The sequence below is a fragment of the Cajanus cajan genome, chromosome 7 (assembly GCF_000230855.2).
Source record: "Cajanus cajan strain Asha chromosome 7, NIPB_CcT2T_4, whole genome shotgun sequence".
Taxonomy (NCBI): Eukaryota; Viridiplantae; Streptophyta; class Magnoliopsida; order Fabales; family Fabaceae; genus Cajanus; species Cajanus cajan.
Genome location: NC_138523.1, coordinates 59,330,625 through 59,343,470, shown reverse-complemented (window position 1 = coordinate 59,343,470; position 12,846 = coordinate 59,330,625).

Below are 12,846 nucleotides of genomic sequence, written 5' to 3'. Positions count from 1 at the left end.
AAAGAAAGGTGAATAGAAAGATATAGATGAGTTGGTGATGATGGCAGGAGCATATTGCATGATCCAAGATGGCGTACAAAACCTTAACTACCTTTTTCATTCGTTTTGGATACTATATTCTCTCAAACTTCAACTACTCCACTAATATACTTTATCAACCAAAATAGGAAACTCATATTACATGTATATATTCAAATGCTAGAAATAAACTTAGCAAATTATTCACTTGGCTATGCATGATTCATGTAAGTCTAATTGACACATTCACATTCTTCTGTAGTTATAAGCTTTTGGACAATTTTCTCCCCTTCAGTTACCTTGTGAGGGAAGTCCATTTCTAATAACCTTTGTTAATTTGAAGGAGAGTCACTCGTCTCAGTTTGCTTATCATATTGGTACATAATTTTAATTAGATGATAAAAATTGTACAATACTTGGTTGAACAAATAAAAAAAAACCAGAAAAGTGAACATGCAATTTAATTTACTTTTACAGATCTTTAGTATATAAATTTAATGAATCGGAGCCAGATCAGCTATTTGACATGCATCTTCATTTTCCCCTTGGTATCAATTTGACGCACGGATTTGACATGAAAATTGAGAAAGAAGCATATTATTGAGATTTGGAATTGAACCTTATCAATTGAATTATGATGCATTTTTTTTTTCAGAATTAGAAACACGATTCAAGGTTCACTTTGATGAATTATGACACAACTGAAACTAGTTTAATTTTTCCTAATTTCTAATAGTTATTTTTTGGATTGCAATTCCTAACCTTACCCTAAGATCGTTGAAACTATTTTTCCTTTTAAAAAAAAAAATATGCACTAACGATGTCTGACTATTAAATTTTTTTTTTTTTTTTTCAATTTTTATAACTCTTCTTTCATCATCATAAATTATTGCTCTATTATGACTATGGAGTTTGTGAATGTGTTGTGTTATTTATGAATAAGTCATATATATAAAATGAAACAAGGTATTTATCTCCATATATAAATGAAGTATAGTATATATGAGTGAACTGTAAAAAGCCTGTATCTATATATATATATATATATATATGAATTATATGGATAAAATGCTATATTTTTTCCCAAGAATAAATGGGGGAAATGTCTCCTTGTGTTTTGAAGGAAAGTTGTAAATCTTTTGATCACAAAGAATGACTGAATGATAAATATTTAAAGTACAAATTAAGACAATATTTTTTTGATAAGGAAAATATATTCGACTCTATCGATCTTTAAGAGTGGTGTCGATCTGTTCTCAAAGAATGTACCCTTTGACAAAAGTATGCTAAGTGGAAAAAGCAAGATGTCTCTTGAAGATTTTAAGCTCAAACTTGTCAAAAGGATGGAAAAGACAAAAGGCTTAAAGAATTTAAGAATGTTAAATAAATGTAATATTGTTTTATGTTTCATATTCTTGCTTAATTGAAAGTTGTGTACCTTTTATAAATGCAATTGTTATTTTATATATGCATTTGCCTGTCCTTCGGGTGCTCATTGGGGGCATATGTCTCCCTATTTTATTTTAACATGTCAAAGAGGAAATAGTATAGGGAAAAAAATGAGAGGAGTGTTTTCCAAGATTTATTGCTTTATGATATTGCTTCATTTATCTTATTTTATTTTTAAGATTAATATACCCTTTGTTTAAGGACTTATGATTTGGTTATGTAAGGATTTATAGAAGACCATGATTACCCTTTTGGTTTTATCTTCTAATTTTATTCTAATATAATCATATATAAGAGCATTTCAAATAAAAAAAACTTTTAAAATAAGAACTTTTAATGATAGTTATTAGATTATAGTTAAAAGAATAAGATTGGAAGTACTTGGTTATAATATTTTTTATGCAATTATTATTATTATTTTATTTTTATTATTATTATCACTGTTATCGTTTATCATTATTAATATTATTTGTGTCATTAGAATTGTTAATATGATTACTATTATCACCTACTATCATTACTATTATTTGTAGTAAAAAAAAATAATAGTACAATGATAGTAACATTATATAATTATTTATTTTAATGTAATATAAATATTAATATATAATATATCATAATTTGAGAAATCACTTAAAATTATATATATATATATATATATATATATTTAAAATTATAATTATTAATAAAGTATTTTTAAATAAAATATTAAAATAATAATTATTAAAATTAATTAATAATATATTAAATTTACATGTTAAAGCTATTACAAATATATAAAAAATAATAATATGTCAAATACAAGCTTTATATAATTTATATTATATAAATTACTATATGTTAATTTTAATATATATATATATATATATATATATATATATATATATATTATGTTATTATATATAATATCATTTATATAAATCTTTATATATATATATATATATATATATATATATATATTCTTAATAATATTATATCAATTTATATATGCATATTATATAATAGAACATGACATCATATACTATAAAGACAATATTATCAATCAACCATATGTGTGTTTTTTTTCTTGTTGATTCTCATCTTATATCCCGCTTTTTTTTTTTTTTTATTATTTAAGAAATTGCATATTTTACGCATGCATATGATACGGAGCAAGTAATAAATTAATGTCGAAGTAATGTATGGAACAAGAAAAGTTGAACACAGCAATTTGGAAATTTCAAGGAAAGTGATATATAATTAGCCAATTCCAATTTATTTTGGCCACACAATGAAGATTTGGGTGTAGAGTTTTGATGACTTTACGTTTGCAATGTCAATATCCCTTTCTTTGCACATTTTGTATTTTGACTAAATTTTGCTTAATTAAGGAATTTGCTTGGACGATATATGGCATCACAAATAAAATGTAGTTAGGGTTAGAGACGCATACTTGTCTCTCTTTCTGTGGCTTATTGGAAAAAATCCAAGTCCCACATCGACTAGAGATTAGGCAATTGAATAGTATATAAGTGGAAAGCAACCCTCACCTTACAAGCCGGTTTTGTAGGGTTGAGTTAGGCTTAATCCACTATTCTAACATGGTATCAGAGCCATTTAGATCCACTTTAAAAATGGGCCACCCACCATTGATGCATGCCTCACAGGCATGAGGGGGTGTATTGGGAAAAACCCAAGTCCCGCCTATCCTAGATCATTAAAAAGGGCCACTTACCATTTATCCACGTACCAAACCCAATAGTGCTGGACGTGAGGGGGTGTATTGGGAAAAACCCAAGTCCCACATCGACTAGAGATTAGGCAATTGAATAGTATATAAGTGGAAAGCAACCCTCACCTTACAAGCCGGTTTTGTAGGGTTGAGTTAGGCTTAATCCACTATTTTAACATGGCTAAATTAATAATAAAGGTTGAACAAGTCTCCACATGTTTCCAATCGGTTCGTTGCATGGACCAATGTCCAAATTAAGCATGCATGCCAAAACAATAACTTATTGCATTCACATCACCGTTGCTTTCAGGCACTTACTATGCAACATCTCTTTAGATAAAAGAAATGTATGAATTTTTATAAGTGAATAAATAAATAAAAATTATGTGTAAATTAATTTGTAAAATGGATTTGACATCTCTAGTAGTCACAATTAATTAAAAAAATAAAAGCAGTCACCATCTGTACTATCCGTACTACAAAGTCGAGTTCCCAGCTCGGCATCGCAGCGCATGACGACCTCGGATACGCGCTACGTGATGTCAGCTCGTTACTTAACCAGATCATAACTGATCTGAGGAGATCTCGGTCCAGACGAGATCCGCTATCTAATTAGATCACAACTGATCTCAGGCCCAAGGCTCAACGCAACCCTAATTCATACTAAGGTACGTGCATTACTTATACGAGACATACACTCATACAAACCCTAATTTTAGCATCAGAGTCTCTTTTGCAGGTACCACCCCCATCTTGGAACATCAAGCGTACCAGCGAAGGAGGCTCGCCAATCTTACTCGAAGGATCATCCCTACCTTGGATTCCCGGTAAGAACATTTGGCGCCCACCGTGGGGCCGATCAAGACAGCTCTTATCGGCCAACTTATGGTATTCACTAGAAGCCATAGTAGACGCGCAACAGACGACGCAAATCACTCAACTACCATGGATAACGAAGCAGCATTGAGGAGACTAATCGACCAGGTCGAACAGATGCGGCAGCAAAACGCCGCCGACCTACAAAGCATGCGTGCCAAGCACGACACTGACCTAGCGGCAATGCGTACCGCTAATGAAGCCGACCTGGCGGCGCGTAGCGCCGAGAACAAGCGAATTCGCGCTCAACTCCCTCGGTACCACTCTGATCATCCTCCTCATACCAGCAACCACAACGAGGAAGAAGGGCACTCGATCTCTCAGTCCCGAACTGCGACTAGGGCACCGACTCCACGACCTGTCACGCATCGGTCTCATGTTCCGACGAACAAGTCGGTCCATGAAGTCAGCAAAGCCCCAACTCATGTCACAGGGGGTCAAGCAACCTTCCGCCGTCATCCCTTTGTAGACGGCATCATGGAGACACCACTCCCTTAGGGGTGGAAGCCTCTCCACCTCGATCGCTATGATGGCACAACGGACCCCGATGAGCATATCGACCTATATACGACACAGGTAAACTTCTACATTAACAATGATGTTATATTGTGTAGGGTTTTTCCGACCTCACTCAAGGGGGCCGCACTCAACTGGTACACCCAGTTTCCCGTTGAGTTAATCGACAGCTTCAGCACTTTGGTCAGACGGTTCACAACGCAATATGCAACGAGCCGACTTCACCACATCACTTCGGCCGTCCTGGCCAGCCTCAGACAGAACAACGACGAGCCACTTCGGGCGTTCATGGAGCGATTTGCAGCCACCTCGGTTAAGATCAGGAATCTGAACCCCGAGGTCGCCCTGCATGCCATGCTCATGGCACTCAAGCCCGGGCCCTTCGTCGACAGCCTATGCCGTGAGGTCCCTCACAATATGGACGAGCTCCGCGCTCGTGCTGCGGGCTACATCCAGATGGAGGAGCATTCCGCTTAACGTGACCAGGTTCGCGGAAAATCACAAGTAAAACCTAACAGTGACCACAAAGACAAGATGAAAGTCACCAACGACAGCCAATTCAAGAAGTCGGCTAAGGCAAACAAAAGGGGGAGATACGACTTCTATACTCCCCTGAACCCTAAATCCTCAAAAGAAAGTAAGATTTTATTTTTTTCATTCATGTATTATTATTTTTTTAAAACAAGAGAAATTTTATTATTCAAAATATATTTCCATTATTAAAAAATACTACTATTATTATTTAAGAGAAGAAAAAGAAAAAATAAAATTATTATTATATTACTACATATTATTTTTATCTTTCAGGCAGAAGTATTTCCAGCTCTTACATATCTTCGGATGCAATAAAAAATCGTAATTATGTAATTTTTTTGATAAAAAATAGTTTTATGTATTGGAGAATTTAAAATGTTTATTTTTATTTTCAATTTAGAAGGCTCTGCGATAATCAAATCATAAATACATTCGAAATAATTATCTAAGGGACTATCTCATGATGGAATTAAAATGTCGTTGTTAATTTATATATATATTTTTTATGTCCTGGAGGATTTAAAATGTAGAAAGTAGAAACAGTTAATACATGCTTAATCCGAATAGCAATAACCCAAAATGAATTAGAGAGAGAGAGAGACTGAGATTCTTTTCTATTATGAAGGAAGAAGAGTGAGAGTGTTGGCATGCATGGTATATATGGCACATTGGCTCTTCTTCTTCGAAGGAGTCTTTTAATGCTCTCTCATGTGTAAGTGATATCTGAGTTAAATTTATGCTGAAACACTTTTGAAAAACTAGTTTATATATAAAGTAATTTGTAAAAGTTTCTTTATTAATTTTTCAAAATTTTATTTTTACTTTTATGTATAAGTTAGTTTTAATTTTAATTTTGGATACTTCTTCAAAAAATTTATTATTTTTTTTCTTCTTAAAAGTGTTGTTCAAGTTTTGGAGAAGTTTATCTAAACAAAATTTAAGAAGAGGTTTTGGAGAAAAAATAAACTCATAAAACATAAATAAACCAATAACTTCAACATTCCAAAAGTGATACCCGGGTGCGTAGATTGAAAATGAAGGAAAACTTCGTCGTGCAAATTAAATCTTTTGGTTGCAATCTTCTTTAAAATTGACTGCTCTTAATTATTATAAGTTTAATTGTGTTTTTATCCCTTAAATATTGTAATTATGCAATTTTAATCTTCAAAATTTTAATTGAGTAATTTTAATCTTTAAAAAATTATAATTGTGTGATTTTAGTCTCTTAATTTTTAATCGAACAATTTTAGTCCTTCAACTATTATAATTGTGTGATTTAAGTCTTTTTCCATTAAAAATTTAGTAATTTTAGAATATATATATATATATATCAGTAATATTTATCTATAAATATTTATCAGTAATATGACTTAGTATATATTAATAGTTTATCTATAAATATACTAATAATATTATTGATATTAATTTATCAGTAATATTATAAAAATAATAATATATAAATTTTATTTATTTATTAAAAATAAATATATATCATTTGATACATTGAAAAAAATTATAATATGCGTTAACTTGAATAGACAATAATTGTATAATTTTAAAATATTATATATATATATATATATTAAAATTGTTAAATTTTTAATGAAAAAGACTAAAATTACACAATTATGATATTTGAGAGACTAAAATTGTTCAATTAAAAATTAAAGGACTAAAATCGTACAATTGCAATCTTTTAGGGACTAAAATTACCCAATTAAAATTTTGGAGATCAAATTAATAAATAAAAAAAACGACTTACCTCAAAGACCACAAAATAGACACACGAAGTTCATGAAAGGGATGGAGAGCATATGAATTTTGACGATGATTTTGTAAAAAATGTGAGATATGGCAAGATTCCAGTGAGTGGTTACAGAAATTTGATAGTTGTGTAAATGGTATGGGTAATATTGATGCTCATGACTTGAGCTGTAATGACGTGTATGTCTAGATAGAATTAATGTGAGTTGAAAAAAATGCACGTACAATTAATAAGTTTTTGACTATATGTTGTAAATATATACTCTCTTTATTTATTTATTTATTTATTTATCTATTTATATATATATATATATATATATATATATATAAATCAGAGTTCATGTGATTTTTATTAATTATTATATTCATTCAATAATTTTATATTAAATATAAATTTTATTAATGTAAATATTAAATTTTAATTTTATATCACCTTATATGTTATGTTAAATTTGGTTTAAATTAAATTATATAATATTACAGTTTTATTAAATTATTGTTTTCTTTTGATAATTATGAGTTATAGTGTTTTGTGTTTATGTTGAAAAATTCTAAGAATTAAAGAGATTTTATAAATTTAAGTTACTTTGAGAAGTCTTTTTTTTTTTTTTTTTTTTTTAAGAGAGGTTCAATTAACCTTAAGGATAAAAGAAATATGAGATTTTTTTTAAGAATTGAATTTCATAAACTTATTTTGTCAATAACTTTAGAGAGAAAGAGTAGAGTGAGATACTTTAAAAGTAAGAGGTGACTTTTCTTTCTTCTAATTTTTGTAGAAAATTTTTAAATCCTTTTCATGATGATCTTAAAGTGTTGTGTTGGTGATTCAAAATATGTGGTGTCGAGAATTTAAAGAATATTTTTAATTTTAAAATTAAAATATAAGTAAATTTTAACCATGTCAATTTTATAATATTTTTAATTCAAAGATATTCTTATAGTAATAAATGAGAAATTATTTATTATGAATGTGATTAAGGGTTTTTTTTAAAATATAGTGTATATTTTATATTAAATTGTAAAATTAAATATATTTAATAAATATTCTTAATATATGTGAATTAATTATTTTTATTTATATATAAATTAAAAGGAGAATAATAGTTTAAGAGAATAACTCATCCCATTATGGAAACTTTGAAGTTTGATCCGATTTATGTTGTTCATTAAGTTAGTATTTTATAACAAAATAGTAATCAAATAAATAAAAGAGTTTTCATTCCTTGTCAATTGGTTATATATCTTTATTGAATGTGTATTTAATTACCTATTTATTGCCTTTCTCCATCTGCTCATACAAGTCAAGACTCAAGACAGGCATCCTTAACTACCCCATTCATGCTTCCCTCAGCCCACCCTTACTCACTAACCCTTATGCAAAAAAAACACATGATTGAGAGGAAATAAAATACAATAAAAATAAAACCTTTGTTCATATATACCATGATAATAAAATGAATAAAATTTTTCATCTTTTTTTAGAACAAATCTTTTTTTTTTCCATCTTGATCACCAATTTAAACAATAAAACATAATATTAATTATTATATTATTTTCCTCCATTAAACATGATCTCAACAACTTATATCTCAGTTTTGTAATATTGTGAAAGAGGATTTCACATATAACTCTTGTTTTTTTTTCCTTAAGAAGGGATGAGAAGATTTAGAAAATCTTCAAACTAAAGATTAATTTCATAGCAAGTTCAACAGACAAAGGAGTCAAGTGAATTAAAAATAATAATAATAATCATATTGTTTATATGAAATATTCAACAATTTTATTGATAATTAATTTATGTTGAAAATTTTAATTAATCACTCTTAATGTCATCTCTACTCTGGTGTGTTTTTTTTTATCCCCAAAACATTAATGGTTGAACCTAAATTCTTATTCAAGAAAAACAATTATTCAGTTATGCTTATCAATAACTTGTTTGTCTGTGTTGCTGTTTTTTATTTTTTATTTTATATATATATATATATATATATATATATATATATATATATAAATATTTATATTGTTATTATAGTAGTTATAATTTAGAGATACAAAAGCTACAACTTCTGCCGTGGGACGAAAAATATCACGTCATATATGACTGCAGATGTGTGACCAAACACGTTCTCAATATGTTGTCTCTATTTTTTTTTTTTTTTTTTTTTTCTGAAACTAGAATAAAGATTCAAACGATGTGAAGATATGAGACCTAAACGATGGGAAGATAATAACAGTTAAGAAAAATAGTAAATAAAAGTTCTTGGATTTTTTATTCATGTGTAATATTTATTTGAGTTGTTACGTGGGTTGAGTTCAACCATTTTTGTATTCCTACCAACATTTTAACACTTTGTAAATATAATATACGTTTATAATAAAAAGATTTAATTATATAATTTAAAATACAGTAAACATAACTTTTACTACCCCGCAAATTTACTCCAAATTTTTACTCGCTATCTTTAGAATCTAAATATTTTCTCTTACAACCTCTTTAAAGTTTAAACTATCTTTATTTTATCTTTATACAAAATATAATTATTCGCGTAATGCACATATATTTAATTTAAAATATGATTTATATCATAATAATTATTAAATATAAATATAAATAATAATTATATACTTATTAGTTTAATGTGTTTAAGTATATATAGGTATAGATACGTATACTTTAATATTTTTTTTCTCTCTCACACACACTTATATATATAGAGGAGGGTTCACACGACACCGGTGTAACTTTTACTAAGTGTTACACCGCTTAATAACTTTATATTAAATGTGAATTTTGAAAATTCAACCGTTAGATTGAAAGTTCATATCTCTTAGATCATATATGTCAAATTTTATTAAAATTGAACAACAACTTGAAAGTAATCAAATTGTTTATATATTTAGTATATTTTGAAATGTATATATTACGTCAATTTTGTTTTATGAGAATAAAGTATCAAATCATCTTAGATTAATATAAAATTTGACATATATGATCTAAGAGATATGAACTTTCAATCTAACGATTAGATTTTCAAAATTCACATTTAATATAAAATTATTGAGCGGTGTAACACTTAGTAAAAGTTATACCAGTGTCGTTTGAACCCTCCTCATATATATATATATATATATATTATTTTTTATTCTTTTTATTACTTATACTATCACTCACACGAAATGAAAATAAAAATTACTTCACCATTACATATATTTGAAAAATTAATCATAATAAATTGTCTTATAAATCGATTCAAAATTTAAATTTAAATTTATAATAATATTGAAAAATAAAATAATTATCATTTCACTATTATATGTATTTTCTTATCAAATTTTAAGTTTTTTATGATAAATCATTTGTGTTTAATTAATGTAATTTAATTTATTAAATGATAATAAGTTTATTTTATAATTAGTAGAAAATGTTTGAATTTTAAAAGACTAAAAAATATAAGAAAAAAATGAGTCTGAGCTATGTAGTATAGATATAAAATGTATACTTTAATTTTTTAATTGTCTAACCCTACCAATTTTATTTTTTATTTTTAAACTGAATTCAATAATTTTAAAATTTTATCAATAGTTAAAAATATAATTTGATATCAAAATTCAAAATTTTTATTTTAAATCTAAAATGTAATTTATATATTTATCAATAGTTATATATTCATTTATTTATAATTATAATAATATAAATATTAAAAGTTATTTACTATTTAAATTTTAATTATATAAAACTAAAAATTTATCATTTATAACTACAAACCAGAATACTAAATTATATATATATATATATATATATATATATACATATATATATATATATATATTATTTTTTAATTTTTATTTTTTGAATCTGTTTAGTTCATCAACATGAAGTAGAAGATGAAATTAAGAATGTCACTGATATTTTTAAAGTGAGTTGTTGAGAAATATATTTATTTGTAGTAACTAATCATGTTTTAAATAAGATTATTTTTTCAATAAATATAATATATGTGGTAAATGCAAAGGAAAAAAAAAAAAAGTCAAACCAAGCATTGAGTAAAGAATAAAGATAGTTTAAGAAAATTCTAAGCTGGACAACCAAGCTAAGAGATGATGATTTGGAAAAAATAATTAAAAAAGAAGAATATTATTCTATGCAGACTATGCTGGTGGCTTGGTTTCGAATATACCGCCACAAGAGATTTGGAAGCAAGGCATTGTTCAGACTCAGAGCCACCTCATTTTTAAGGTGTGTATTTGTTTTTATACTTACTATTTTTTATTTTCAAAATATCAAATATTAAAAACTATAATAATGGATGTAAATTTTATACAACATCGGAAATATATAATCTATCAAAAACTCAATTAAAAAATTATAAATTTTTTTTTACTTATTTTAGTCATATTTTATATAGTTAAATATTTTTATGCAAAATTTTATTTGAAAGAAGGGTGCATTTAATTTTTTAATAAAATTTATTAACATATCAACTTAACAAATGCACAATTAAATATGTTGTTATGTATTTCAACTTGACATCAACTCAAAATAACTGTTACACAATAAAAATCCATACAATAATTCCTTAATCTATAAAGTTTTACAACAATTTTATAAACAATCATAATAATTATTATCAAAATTCACATATCTCAACTAAAGAAAGAAAAATAGTTCTATATATTGATATTATTAATGAAATATAACTTTTCCATATTTAAAAAATTAATAAATCTTTTCCATATTTTATTTAATATTGTCTATAATTGGAAAACTTGTTTGTTAAGAAAAAAATGTTTTCTTAAAAAGAATTTGTTGATGAATAATTATAGACACATTTAAGAAATAAGACTAAAATGTTAAATGTCTTAAAATCCTAACAAATTTAATATTTTTAATTATTAAAATAATGAAAGTTTTAAATTTATATATGAAGATGCATTTCCACTATAAATTGATGAAGAAGGAGTGGTGACACATCTAAAAATTCTGACACCTAAATCAGTATAGAATAAATAATGACTAGTTGAATGCATGAATAAATTAAGGTGCAGTGAATGTATTTATAGGTGTGAGTGGTCTTGTCTCTAATTAGTAGGTTAGTGGCATCAATTTATCGCGCATCATGGTCGAAGAAAATAGTTTTATAATTATATTAATAATACCATTAATGATTCTCATTAAACATTTTTTAATTTTAAGTATTAAAACTTTCCATATTTTATTTAATATTATCTATCATTAGAAAACTTATTATTGTTAATAAATTATTATTTTTTTCTTGAAAATAAACCGCTAAGGTGAATAAGTATATATAAACCTTCAAGAAATAAAACTAAAATGTTAGTAAATGACTTAAAATCTTAATATATATTTAATATTTTAAAATTATTAAGAAATTTATGAAGATGCATCTTTATCAGAATTTTCTCTAATTGCTAGAGGTCATAACTCAACCAAAATGGAAGAAGGATGATATCGAAATTTTTGTTAACGTTGTCAAAGAGGGTGGTGTTACGTCCAGAGACACTACGATAAAATCAACTTGTAGTGATAAATAAAAAATATCACCTAAAGTTAAAAATTTGTTAGTAAGTTTTTAGATTATATTAACTCACATATGATTTATCTGTTTATTATATAAGTTATATAATAATGATATTTTAAGTTCTACTTATAGTAATAGTTATTTATAAATATAACATTAAATATTTATAAGTAACAGTAAATTTCAATTTTATCTACAATGGTTACATCCGTAAAAGCAAAACATACATAGGTATAATCAATAATAACAACATAATGACTACTTGAGTGAAACAGAATGTACATGAATAAACAAATTAGTGTTGTATTTCTAGCTAGGTGTGAAATGGTGTTGTATTTGATGGGTTAATGGTGTCATTCTGTCGCGTATCATCAGTGGAGAAAAGGCTCAACTTAGATGTTTCTTAAAAACAATACTCATACCATATATTAGTGTTAA